At 40.1% G+C, this 13,995-nt stretch overlaps 1 protein-coding gene across 8 annotated transcripts in view; it reads right to left on the bottom strand.

Moving 5' to 3' along the window:
* The window catches only part of APBB2 (amyloid beta precursor protein binding family B member 2), a 170,444-nt gene that overhangs the window by 113,295 nt on the left and 43,154 nt on the right, over positions 1 to 13,995 (bottom strand). For all 8 annotated transcript variants that reach the window (XM_042053826.1, XM_042053824.1, XM_042053829.1 and 5 more), the window contains one exon: positions 2,139 to 2,235. The gene's annotated coding sequence lies outside the window, so the exon portion shown is untranslated. The remainder of the gene's footprint in view (positions 1 to 2,138; positions 2,236 to 13,995) is intronic.

Below are 13,995 nucleotides of genomic sequence, written 5' to 3'. Positions count from 1 at the left end.
AAGGCTTTATCACACAGACCATAACTCATCAAAATCATGTTTTTCTGAAATTTAGCATTTCAGTACTTCTCCAGCTGGATCACATAGAGCAAGCTGAATTCAAGGCATCCACAGTCCCCTGACCATAGCCCCTGCACAGATGATACATACTTTTTTACATTTATTCTACATTAAGTTATCTCAATGCAGATTTTGTTCACCAAACAGCAACAGAAAACATCAGGACATTCTGTGTATAACTACACAAGTCCATATATGTTTTAACACAAGGAAAAGCACTGTCTATAGCACTTGCAAGTTTGTTATAAATACAGTTAACCTCATTCACTCAGTGCAGCTATCTGAACTGGTATCAGTTAACGATCCAATTTTACTTGCTCATTGGTAAGGATTTGTGAAGTTAGAAGTAATTTTGCACATTAAAAAAGAACTGTGGTGCTCTGAGCATCTGGGGCTGCAGCAGGTTGGGCTGTGTGCCAGGAGGACGCCTGGCAAGCTAAGGAGCTGTGGGAGGGCAAAGGCATTACACGATCAAAGCAATCGTCACTGGGTAACACAGATCTCCCTGTAAAGCCTGAACCAAGAGGGCAATATTTCAGATATATATTCTGAGCCTCATTTACAATAAGATTCATGAGAAATATTTTTCAAAGCTGACTGGTAAAAACAGCATTTCTAAATGAGAAGGTACTTATTTCTTCTGAAGTTAGAGATGACAGAGTGCTTTTGTTTTCTGTGGGAAGCTCTCCAAGCACAGCTAGGTTTTCTGTTGTAGCATTTCACCACTACTCTCCACTTTCTTCTTCCTTGTATCTTGTAGGAATCAATGCAGCATTGTTGCTGCCCTTCCAAGAATGGATGCAAAAATTGGAAGCTGAGACAAAGCAGAACCAGATACTCCATAAAAAGGTTAAAATTTCTGTGTTTGCTAGCTCTCAATTAACTAGTGTGAAGAGCTCCAACTTCTCTCACCAAACTGATGTATCTGTTAAACCCCAAAGTTTGTCAACTGTCCAGACAGAAAAACAAAAACCAAACCCACCACTTTCTAGATCCTGCTGGTATCCTTCATTAAATACTGAAAAGGAAGATAATGACTTTGTATTATTACTCGAGACAAAAACTCCCAGTTTATCCATTTTGTCCATTTGCATCTAAATGATCTAATCCAAACTCACTGTGCTCTACCCTTTCAAGAAAGCAGTGAGCACAGCAGAACCCATCTACTGCTTGAAGACCAGGATTTCAAGCCAAAGCTGTTTCTAACTCTCATGCATACTAGAAAGCCCTCAAAAGACACATTGAGCTAACAAAACTAAGCCAACTTCCAGGGTGTGAGGACAGAGGAAGAGAATTATAAAGCAATACAAACAGCCTGCACTGATATTTCTTTAAACAGTTCCTTCTAGAACAGTTGTTCCATGACCTTCTGAGACCTTCCGTGGCGTTCCTTATCCCTGTCCCAACCAATGTCTGTTTTTTCTATCTCAAAAGTAAAATATCCAGACTTCTTGCATGTCTGATTTTGGAAGATGAGAAATCCTGTTGGCTTGCCAGGTACTGGGAAATACATCCCCAGCCTGGTAAAGTCATGTGAGAAGGAAGGGAAAGCCATGGCAACAGATGCTGCTGGGGAGCATGACACCAGATCATTTCTCCACATACGCAGCCTTAGCTGGAGTCACAAAGCTCTGCTGCTGTCGGCCTCCCTCCCACTCCAAGACCCACAGAGAACCATTTGGATACATCACAGGAGACTGCACTTCTGTGCTGCACAGAACACTGATATCCAGCACAGGTGTCTGCATTAACAGATACCATTACTGACACCACAGAGGAATAGCACTACTGTGAAACACCTCTGTTGAGTACAGCTTTTTCCCACATGAGGTGGCAGAGCAAGTTGCAGTACAGCTAATCAGCAAAAATGGATAAACCAAGAACTCTTTCTGAAGTACTAGAAGAACTGGACCACCCCCATTCATGAACATCATAATAAACAATGTAAATACTGCATAGAAATACAGGTACCTCCAGTGTCTGTGCCGAAACGTCAATGTTTAAGATGTGGGATATGAAAGGTTCAGAAAGGGTGCCTCCAACCCAGAGGATCCCCAGACATGGAGCAGGTTACTTACTCTTCCCAGCTCGTTGGTGGAAGGCTTGTACAAGAGCACCAAGTTCTGGAGTCCTGGGAACCAGCACCCCCTCAGGTCGCTGCACAAATTAGGCAAGCTGCAAAACAAAACCAAATCCTATATTTTAATTTATGAAGAGTAAAGAGGGATTAACGAAAACTACTGAGCTTGCAAAGGTGCAGGATACCAGAAGAAACCTGCACAGCCACCCCCTGTGCTGGTGGGAGCCACAAGGCAGTGGGAGCCTGGGAATCAGATGAGCACTGACAAGTGACTGAGTAAGCCAAGCAGCCACTTTCAGTTTACATCCTTAAAACCATCTGCAGTCAACAACATGCACACAGGAGAACTAAAAGCAGAACAGAGGATCCACGTACCACAGTGCAGGGATCTTCCCAAACCAGGCAGGTGTCATGATCTGCTGCCAGCCTAGGGCAGCTTGGGTACCTAAGAGACACACTGCAAGGCACACTTTAAATTCTCTCTCCCTCCACGCTGCAACACAGACCTGCAGTTTTCCCTATGCACAAACACTGAATATCAAGAAGAAAATTAATCCAGATGATAGACATGAGCCCCAAGTTACAAAAAAGCAGCAAAATGTACTCAGTAAACAGTATGTTCATAAAAAATCATGCTTTCAATTATGCTTGTTTAGTAGACATCAAGTATATAATTTATTTTTGCAAAGTCTGTGGACTGCTTCACAGTCATTTCACCTCTGGCAAGTGGTTACATTAATGCCGTGGCATTTGGTACTGAAAAACATATATGTATTTTTCAGTACCAAATGCCACAAATATACCAAAATATATATAAAACCTCACACAGTGAGGTTATCCTCCCATCAAAAGATGCTCCAGCAGCAGCAACATATCTGTCAGTCAAACTACATTGTAGGGTTCAGGGTGGTATTCAACTTTCTATTTGTTCCCCCATGTGGAGAAAATAAATATGCAAGACCAAAGATACAAATCTCATCTGCTATTGCTAATTTGGTTTTTTCTTTATTAAAGCAAAAGCCAGGTTAAATCAAGCCAAATTATATTGCATTTTAAAGAGAGATTTTTTTTTTCTTTGTTCTAACAGAAATCCTATAGTTCTAACAGAATTATAAATCCTAGATAGTGCTGAGACAAAACAGATTATTTAAGAGAGCTAAATACATCCTTGCTAAAAAAGGTATTTGACCTTTGGAACTTGAAAACAGACCTTTTTATAAGCTAGATAAAAAGTAATTTTAAAATGTAAAGCTTTTTTTAAAAATCCAGAAAATATACTCACTTTATTTTCAATAATAAAGTTGCACTTTAAAAAAAAAAGTTCTTCAGGAAGAAAACAGACAAATTCTCATTAAACTAATATTCTAACTCAATTTAGCACATTTGAGATGATCAGATTTCAGTATTCAAGAGACAGGAAAAAAAAAGAGGGAGAGAAAGAAAACACGTGTTGTTAACACCTTCCTACCAGGAAAGCCAAGAAACCAGCAAGTTCCAGCTGAGATACATGGGTTTATATAAACAAAACTTCCTGGGTCAGGTGCTGAGACCCCAAACTTCTTCACAGGCTGAGCATACATGCCAGCTTTTCCAAATAATTTTAAGGGATTTCTTCCCAACGTAATCAAAACGATGCATCTGTGTGGCCTGGCACTGCCATTTTTATAATGAACCCTTTGAATCCTATATATGAAACTTAATTTGTTCTAAACCAAGCCTAGGATAACTGCAACTGAAACAGCAGTCAATTCAATAAGCTCAAAGATAATAAAAATAATCTCAAAAAACTCAAAATCTATTTACACCTGAAAGAAGACAGTTTTTCCACGCAAACTAAGATAAGGTCAGCTGCCAGTTCTGAGATCAGAAGAAAGCCTGAAATACAAAATAAGGGTCTCAAAGGTATGAATAACCAGCCTATTCAACAAAACAGAAGATAGAAAATTGCAAAACAAAGTTTCAACAACTGACATCTGACCTCTGACCAAAAAGGACCTTTAACAATCATGGCATAAATTCCTGAAACTGTGCTGCCACACACCCAACATTTTCTATTTCCCAGCTGAGAATCCACCACCCTGAGTGTTTTTCCCTTCCTCTGCATCCTGCTGAAAATGTCCACTTCTCCACCCACATTTTTACCACATTGCCTGCCTTGAAAATTGGCAGACTTGAAAATGAAGAGAGGAATCTTTTTTCACCCTGTTTATAAACTTTCATATTTCAAGAAAGGCTCAGACAGCCAACAGTGGAGCCAGATGAGCCTCCCAGACCTGTGCAAGCAGGAATAACTCATTTAAGACCTTATTAAAAGCAGAAAATTGAAAGGCAGATAACACACAGGCTCTTATACCCTTAGTAGAGAAGGAATTAGCAAATGTTTAACACCCACAGATGACAAAATAGTAACATACCATTACCATTAATGAAATAAACAACTGGCTGAGGTAATAATAGGTGTGAGTTTAAAAAATTGTCCTTATTTTCTTCTTTTGCAAAAATGGGGTACATATCAGTTCTATACTTTAGTAACTCTTTCTCCTGAAGCACACACACTATATAAATGGTGGGTTGCTCAGCAACAGCATAGTACTTTTCTTTTTGTCTTTAGATAGTAAAATAACCTGCACCAGCAAGATTTTCAGATGTTTCTGCTGACTTAGAACGAGGAATTCTGATTTAAATCTACCTACATCTAAAAACTGACACAAAAAAATAAAAATATTCACCCTCTTCTCCCCTGCCCAAAGGGCAACTGCTTGTCAGATGGGCTAAAGAACAGAGCAGCCAGACTGGACTTGGGGGTGGCATATCTCTCCAGGGAGAGCAACAGATAATCTTCCACTTCTTCACCTTGAAAGTTTGTTCTAAAAGAAAATAAATCCATCTTTTTGAATCAGGGAACACAAATTTTAAGAATTCTGTCACTCTGGAGCACTCCTCTGTGTCCATTACAATAATGGCTATATATTGCTGTTGGACTGCAAACCTGTCTGCTGGGCAGGTTGAAAGGGTGTAAAAGCAGTAACATAAAAGTCAGTAGGAATCCAGTTGCTCTGCAAAAAATAACTACAGACTTCACAATTGCTGCACTTTTAGAATGGAAGCACAGTTATGAACTCCTGTGTGAGACTGAGGATATTACACATGTACACTATTCATCACACAGAGCTGAGTGAACTGGTATCAGTACAAAACCAGTGGCAGTTTTCATACTGCAGCTTCCTCTGGGCACACACGGACATGTAAACATGCCACATTCAGATTATCAGAGTGGGAGCTCTGCCTTAAATTGTCTTTAAATAGGAATCCCAGGATCCTTCATACCCCCCCCCCATTAAAATTCGCCTCTTTCTCCAGTTTCTTAATAGAATAAAGAAGTCATCCAGCATAATATCAAAAATTAATAAGTACAGCATGGTCATCTATTTTAGGGATATATTTTTCTCTTTCCTTCTAGAAAGTACATTAACAGAGTCTAACTTCAGTCCATCAGACAGCCTCCCAGTAAGTCTCATGCAACCACCCCAAGAACCCAGGCTGCTGGGGTTTGTTTCCAAAAGGAGAGAATGAAAGCTTCATTTTTTATGAGGCTTCTAGGGGTCTTAGTCTGGAAATAGTTTAAAACCAAACTAACTAACAAACAAACCCCAGCAAAACAGCCTGACAACCACGGAGAACTCACATAACATGATGATGGCCAAAAAACTCATTAAAGATGGGGTGGAGCAGAAGGCTGCTGTCACGCCCCAAGAATTCCCTGACACTTTCAGCATCTACCTTTCTCTGCATCTCACCTTCTTTGGCAGTAGTTTCTGCCGAATTCACAGAAAGAAGCATCGAACACATTAACTCACTGCCCCAGAGGACCAAAAGGAAAATTGCATCACTTAGATGGTTTTACCTTCCTAAATTTTTGAAGGTCAGGAAGAAGCATTTCTTTCACAATTAGTGGATAAAACACTGAAATGCACATGGCACTGTTTTATTTATGAACCCTGACGAGTCCAACAAAACTGAAGAGACTTCGTGTTCCATTATCGGCAGGAGGGGTCCCTCTCTTCCCCTTCCAGGTTAAAAAGCATATTCTGGATACCTTCCTGGAAAGGGCAGGTGGAGGCCTCAGGTCCTCCTGGGACATGGGCATGTGTCTTTTGCCCCCTGTTCCCCACGATGAAGACTGACCAGGGGGTCACTGCAGAAGAGACTGTGATGAGGGAAAGTCTCTATATTTATGAAGGACACTAAGGTCTCCTCCCTTCATTTTAGTGATTCTTTTAATTAAAAATATCCAAAGCAGATATTGAAAGGTGGCTTTTTTTCTTTCTTTTAATGTTTTGATCAGAAACAGGCACATGGGGACAGGACTAAAACATTTATGCCACTCTGGCCCCAACCTGTGTTTTCATTTTAGCAAGTCCTCCTCACCATTGCCCTCAAAACACTTATGCAGACCTTCACATTGCTATTGACTGCTCACAAACACCAGGGTATTACTTTGGTCCTCTGGCTGCATGACTCATTGCTTTTCTCAAGTCTTACTGTTCGCTGAACTGTGCTCCACAGACACCAAATCAAAAGAAAGCAAAGCACTGGGTGACACTGAAGCAGAATTCATCTTCAGCCTCAGAGTGGTTGACATCTTCCAGTGCACAGCACTGGCTTCAGCTCACATGGTCCTGTCATACTGTGCACTCCAAAAAGCCCACTTTGAACTGTGTTCTGCCGCTATAGTTACACATAAATCATACTACCTTACCATTAAAACCCTTCATGGAAATACCCTATGCTTACAGCCCCAGAGAACTGGTATTTTCACTGGTGACTAATTCAGCTTCCTAAGGGTGAACCAGGCAGCCAGGGCAAGGAGCTGCTCCAGAGAGACATGTGCTGCTCTGGTGTGAGGTCTCAGCACACATACATCCAGTATGCAAAAGCCATTGGAATAGGGACAGCTTAGAGACATCCAGAACACAGCTCCCACACTTCAGGGCCCTGCCTGAAGCAGGTTTGCAACGTGCTGAGCATCCTCCCAGCAGCACAGTGAAGCCTTGTATCCCCCTTTCAGTCCCTGAGTCCACTCCTCTCCAGCTTTCAGTATCACTGCTGTCATGACTCACAACAAGAACCAGACAATTCCTGCTACAAAACTGTCTGAGCAAACACCTGGGCTGAGGCTGACAGTCTCTAGGATATTATGGCAAAAGCACAGCATGATCAACACAGGGGTATGTTATCATTCAATAGCAACTCTTCAAGCAAGTACCACTGCAGCATGTTTTCCCCCCAGCGGATGGCAATCATGCCCATATTTTCTGTTTGCTCACGTGTCCTGACCCAAATTTTAGAGCTCACAAAAGCCCAACACACAATTTGATGATAGCACTTCAGCAGCAAAACAAGTGTGCTTTGAAAACACTTAAGCAGCTGAGTTTAAAAGAATTTTAAAAACCTTAAAAGTGGAAATAAAAACTTGAATCAATATTTGAAAACAAAGCAGCCTGGAATTTCTCTCAAAAAAATCTTATTCTTAGCACAAGGGGGTGCAACACGGCCAGCTGAACAATTTTCCAAATATATTTTAGGAATAAAACTTACTTTCACACAGGCATCGTATCTTAAGGAAGCAATTGAAAGCTAATATATGACAGAGACCAACCATGAGGGTTAGAAGCAACTAAAGATGCTCTTCCACAAGTTGCCTGGAGAGCAAAACATCTCCAAATGATATGACTTCTTAGCAGACACACCATACTTGAGACCAGGTTTTATCTGTCACTTAGAGACCTGTGGGTGATGAGTATTCAGGTCACACACACACACACCTCTTCTGCAGCAACCCACAGCACAACTATTCATGTGATAAACACCCACGTCACAGCAGAAACCAGAGGCAATGAATAATGCAGGAGATCCAGTCACTCTACCACATATCATACCCATGGGATATGGAGGCAGCATTTCAGCTTAAGTCATCCTTCCCCCTCCAGGGCGCAAGCATGCTCTTTAGCAATTCCCTCTCCACCTCAGGTTCTGCATATACATTAACAAGTCAAACCCAGCAAACCAGGACAAGTAGTTACAGAAGAAATAGGGACACTAACAGAAATGCAATACACCCTCTCACAAGATCACATTAAAATATTTCATCATCTGCTCAGCTCAAGAGCTCCACAAACCAGCAACGGTTTCCCCAGAAAGGTAGTCCTTTGTTGACACTTCCCAAGAGATGCACTTTCTCACCATTGAGACAGTAATTTCTCAAAGCATTAGCTAAACTAGGATAAATTAAAATGGAGCCACACTCAGCCTTCACTTGTAACTCTCCCTGAATGAAGCCAGGTTATTAAATGTGCACTGCAAAGCTGAAAGAAAATCTGAATTTGCAAGTCACCTCCTTTTCAAAAAGGCATTATGACCTATGCTTTAGGCACAAATTCTCCCAGTAACTCACTTAAGTTATTCATTCCTATTCTGAAGACTATTATCACTGTATCATTCTCTACAACCCCCCTTGATATTCTCCAGTACTTTCCACAGCTTATGCTGCACACACCAAAGTGCTCCATCTTAGAGCATCCTTGAGACCCACCATATCAGGGCAAGTCACAGAGATAACAGGTATCATGACACAAAGCACTTGGCAATGCCAGCTTGACTTCTCTGGCACACTCTGCCTTTCAGCATCCTGCTTAATCAACCACTCTGCCAGCACACCTGCCCTTCACACAGCTTTTGTTGGGCACCCACTCATGCTGAAGATTTAATGTGCCATTAGAAGGGTGTCTTTGTCTCACATCTGAGTTGCTGTATGCTGTTTCTTTCACATTATTTTCATATACCCAAGGAAACCTGTATAGGAAAGCTTATCTAGCAAGAGACCACATTGCATTCATTAATGCCCAGGCAGACTTTCAGACTACATGCCTAAAATAACTGCACCAAAAAAAAAAAAAAAAACCAAGACAGAATAAATGCTCACATCTTTCTTCAGTTTTAGTCATAATTAATTTTAATGATGCTGTTACAAGACTTCATAATTTCAGCTTCAAAGCCAGCTAAAAGTCAGTAAAGAATTTTTAACTTCAACACGTACTAATAGAAATCGTACTGGTTCTGCACACCAGGGCAACATATTCAAACCTTTTTTGCCTATATGTGATTAGTTGTAAAAAGAGATCATCTCATCTACCTTACAAGCCTCTGTCAAGTCTGGTTTGCGGTGGGACAAAGTTAAAAAAAAAAAATACAGCACATTTTTGCCCTACAGTAGAAGATCTTATGCAAGCCTATGAAAGGTTTGGAATAGACCATTACGTACCTGCTCAGTAGAATTAAGGCAGAACCACTATTAGAAGCAGCTGTCAAATCTGTGCTATCTCCATCACCTGAAATATAACAACTGTTGGGGTTTGGGGACTTTTGGGTTGTCCTTTTGTTTGGTTTGTTTTTTTAACAAAACAGGGTCAGCTAGTACTTGGAATTATTTCTTGCTCAGAAGAACTGGTGGTTAACAGAAAAAATCCTTAGCTAGCTTATTCCTTTATTAATCATCATTGCTGGTGAGCTGACTCACTATCTAGGGTCGATCTCTTAAGGAAGCAAAAAAAATTTTTTTTTTTTTTTTTTTTTTTTTACTTAACACTACAGTTCTAGTGCTATGCAGTATTTTCTCAATTCACTACCTCAGATAGGGAGAACTATTAATGGTGCAATCACCTGATGAAAAGAATGAGATTAATTTTCCAATCATCTTCAAAAAACACACATTCTTCCTACTGTCTTAAATTCTGCTATGAGGCTAAAATCTCTTACCTAATACCTTTACTGTTTTGACTGTCTTTTTTTTTTTAACCAACTTGAGGCCTCTGATAGAAGAGATCCTGCAGTTTCTCCTGAGAAAATGATAATTAACTATTCTAGAAACAACAGAAAAAAAAACTTTTTCCAGGGAAGAGAAATTAGGAAGATAGAAGATACAAACTCGTCAGCTATAGAAAGGTCAAGAGAACCACTACCTAAAGAAAAAAACCTCAAAGAATGGCTGTCACATGACAAGAAATTTGGTACTTACATACCAGACAAGTAAGTCCTGTATCTTACATTTGCTTCCTGCATGGACCAATGACTTCCCATTGTTCTCAGGATGACTCAGACTGCAGAACAGCATTAACTACACCTTTACCCAAAATTTCACAAAGCTTTCCTTTACCATCCTATTGGCTTCAAGAGTTTATTCCCCTAAATTTAGCCATATTCTACCCTGCAACATGCAAGCATAATCTTAATTAATTTGAAAAATCTTTTCCAACAATTGCAGACAAGTTATCAGATCCAAACAACCACATGCCCCAAGACCATGATCAGCAACTCTACTTAAAAAAAAACATTTTTCAGTAACAATTTCTGCTCATGTATGATTACACATCCAAGAACTACAATGCATGCTCACGAGTCTGATGTGGAAATTACTCATAAAATAAAAAAAAAAAAATCGAATATTGATTAGGAAGCTTTTCCAAAAGACAACCACTTTAAAAGTGGTTTATTTAACAGAAGAGCAACAGTAAGACCACAGAACAATTATTAGCTAAATTGCTTTGCCCAAAATATGTTCATTTATGTTCTTTCCAAGGTCTCCACTCCTAAGGTTAAGACCTAGATTTTTATTAGCAAGTGTTGTCTTTGTGTTATTTTTTAAAATAAGCTCATACACATGAGAAGCAGCTATGTCTGTATATTAAATCAAAAAGGCTTTAAATTAATTTCCTCTTGAATCAAAAGGAAATTTTCCTACAGGACATCACACACTTAATTAAGCAGCCAAATGGTTATATTTACACATCATGTCAATACTAAAAAGTCAAACAACAGAAACTAAGGTTTCACTGCAATATTGCAGAGTCCTCAGTAAAATCGCCTGCACATTGCTAAACCACTTTCATTAAAAGACAGGAATGCCACCTCAGAACAGACCTGATCTAAGCAGCTGTTACCAGATGCTCCAAATAAAAGCAATAAAATTCCCTAATAATTCCTAACTAATGATATTGCCTTGCTCTAGCTCACTTAGATCCCTATAATTTCTGGCTATGAATTAAAACCTCCCGTCATCCCTTTGTTTTATCTAAGGCCTCAATTCCAGAGAATTATGTTGAATTTTTTCCAATTCATGCAGAACCATCCATGTCAGTAAGAAACCAAGGGGCATCACATATAACCACAGTGAGAGGAATCTCACCTCTCAGCACTGTGCACCCAAATTGATTTTAAAACAATAAGAAGCAGGGATTTTTCCCCCCAAAGACTGCCCTGGTTGTGCACTGCAGTGCTTTGTCCTCCTAGCACCCCGATTTCAAGAATGCCAGCTATGTTTAGCATTTTGCTTGGAGGTACTGCAGGAATCTAGGGTCAGCAGTAGCCACAGGTGGTCAAATTTACTCAAAACAGTTAAGTTAATCAGTACAGCAAAAAAATGTAACCTCTTGAAGGGACACAGCAGGACTGGATAGCTTCCAAAACGTGTACTGATAAAGACTAGAAGCTAGCTTTGACAGGAGAATTCTGGGGCTGTCTACGTATTGATCCGCTCTGGTTAAACTGTGACAAAATATGTAAAGTATGAAATCAAAAAGAAGGTGCTCTACAACAGGAAGCAAAGCATATGATAGAACAAATTGAACTGAAATGCTGATAAAGGTCTTGAGGAAGCCTCCAGTAAATCAAAAGAAATTTAGCCACTGATTTCACTGAACCTAGATTGAGGTCTGTACCACAACTGAAAAATAAAATTCAAAACTCTTTGTAGTGTAAAAGTACTTTTCCTCACAGGTCACCTCCAAAAGGTCTTGGAACTTGTTAGTGTTCAAGTGCAGAATTACAGCTCTAGGAAACAAAATTACTGACCAGTCACACCATGTTTTAACACAGACAGCTGAAACGGGACCATCTGAAAGTCAAAAACATTAAAATTCTCCATCAGACCCTTCAAAACCTAAATGGTGCCAGAAATGGCTAGAAAGCAGTATGCAAAGTAAACCTCTACAATTTCTGCTGAAGTCACAAATGGCAAGAACAATAACTCCCATTGTTTCCAGCTTACCCACCTAGGAAGCTGGTTATTCTCAGAGCTACTGAGGGAGAACTAGCAGCTTCAAGACTTCCTGTCAGAGATAAGAGTGTGTATGTGTATATACATACGTATAAGTATGCATGTGAATGGACACAGGCACACATTTTAGACGACTGCAAGACCAGCTAACTCTATTTAAAATTAACTTATTCCCATAGTTAAAAGCAACAGTGAAATTTAGTATCATAATTAAGCTCAGTATAAACTTGAAATATGTAAAAACAAGAGCTGGAACTGTCTTTAGTCTCATGTAGGCAGAACTTAAACAGAGTCCTGGAGTAAACAAGTTAAAATCCACGTATGAACAGGCAGTGCTCACAAGGAATCATTTAATGTACAATCAGCTGCAGAAAGTAAGAGTCAGAGTTGCTGTTCCCCAGCCAGCAGAGTGATGGTAACTGTAGTTTTACATCTATGCTGATTTGAGCTGTCTCTTCCAGCAGCCCTTGGCCTTTAGACTGGTTCCACCACCTCATCACAGACACATGGTCACAAAGATGCATCTTCTTTGAGGGATTAGTTTTCAGCTGGGTCCTCCAATGAATCTGCTTGCACAGGGGGCCAGAAGAATGCCAGGGATGAGGAGATGGTGTGCTGTAATAGCTTGAAGAAGATGGACTGACACCCTTTAACAGTTGCTGCTAACAGTTTTTAAAATGTTAATTTTGGAGCAGTCAAAAGTGATGTGAAACCATGCCCATAATCTTTCACCATGCCTTTGAATTTCATTGAAAGATGTCACATCTGGCACATGTGACAGGCCAGGAGCACTGCCAGCACTAATGGTTTGGATGACACATGTAGCCAGCGTTCTCAAATCTTCTCTGCCCCCTCTGTTTTTTCAGTATTGTTTAAATACAGAAGAGTGAAAAAAATAAAAAAAGAAATTTAATTGGGATCATATCAGAAGCTTACAGAAATCCACACATCCTGATCTAATTTCAGCACAGCCAGATAGATCATCCTCATTCTCTGCAGGAGGATGAGTAGCTGATACAGGGACAGACCTGCTCCTTGCAACCTGGGAAGGAAAGGGAAGGGTAATCCCAGCACCAGTCATGCAAAAGCCCCCTTGAAGGATCTAGGAGCTTCTGGCATTTGCTGCCCACAGTAGCAAGCATTTTAAATGAAATACCTTTTGTCAGAAACATCAGCCAGGCTGGGCAATACCCAGAAGTCCTGCGAGCTTCGGCAGATGCAGGAGACAGAGTACAACAAGCAGCCACCAGGTTTCACTTGGAGAAACATCATGCAAGTCCCCATACACCGGATGCCATACACAGATATGTTTTCTGCTCAGAGAAACATTAATCTGACAGAGGTGACAGTGCTCCTGCAAACTGAACAGTTTATGCAACAGTTGCGACAGTATTAAAGTAGAAACAAAGACAACTGAGGGGAAAACCTTGTTCATAGCAGTAATTAGCAGACAAAAACTGTTCCAAATTAAATCAGTGGGGCTAGGATTCTGCACCCTGTATTCATAATTAAGACTACGGGGCTTTTTGCATTTCTTTTCAGTTACATATCCGTTCGGCCAGATATTTATAAAATCTTTCGAGAGATCAATGTACAAATAAATAATTTTAAAAAATCATTTTCCATATAATATGCCAAGATAGATGTGTGTTTTAAAACCCAGTTTGAGAGGATGCCTTAAAATTCTCAGCATGTTCATGCCAGTTGCCACCTGCCATCTGATCTCCTGGCATATTTATTACCA

Source organism: Corvus kubaryi, unplaced genomic scaffold (assembly GCF_017639235.1).
Source record: "Corvus kubaryi isolate FWS band 111438036 unplaced genomic scaffold, C.kubaryi_AGA036_p1.0 split1-131, whole genome shotgun sequence".
Taxonomy (NCBI): domain Eukaryota; kingdom Metazoa; phylum Chordata; class Aves; order Passeriformes; family Corvidae; genus Corvus; species Corvus kubaryi.
Note: the sequence above shows the minus strand (reverse complement) of the source record. Positions and strands in the feature narration are given on the sequence as shown.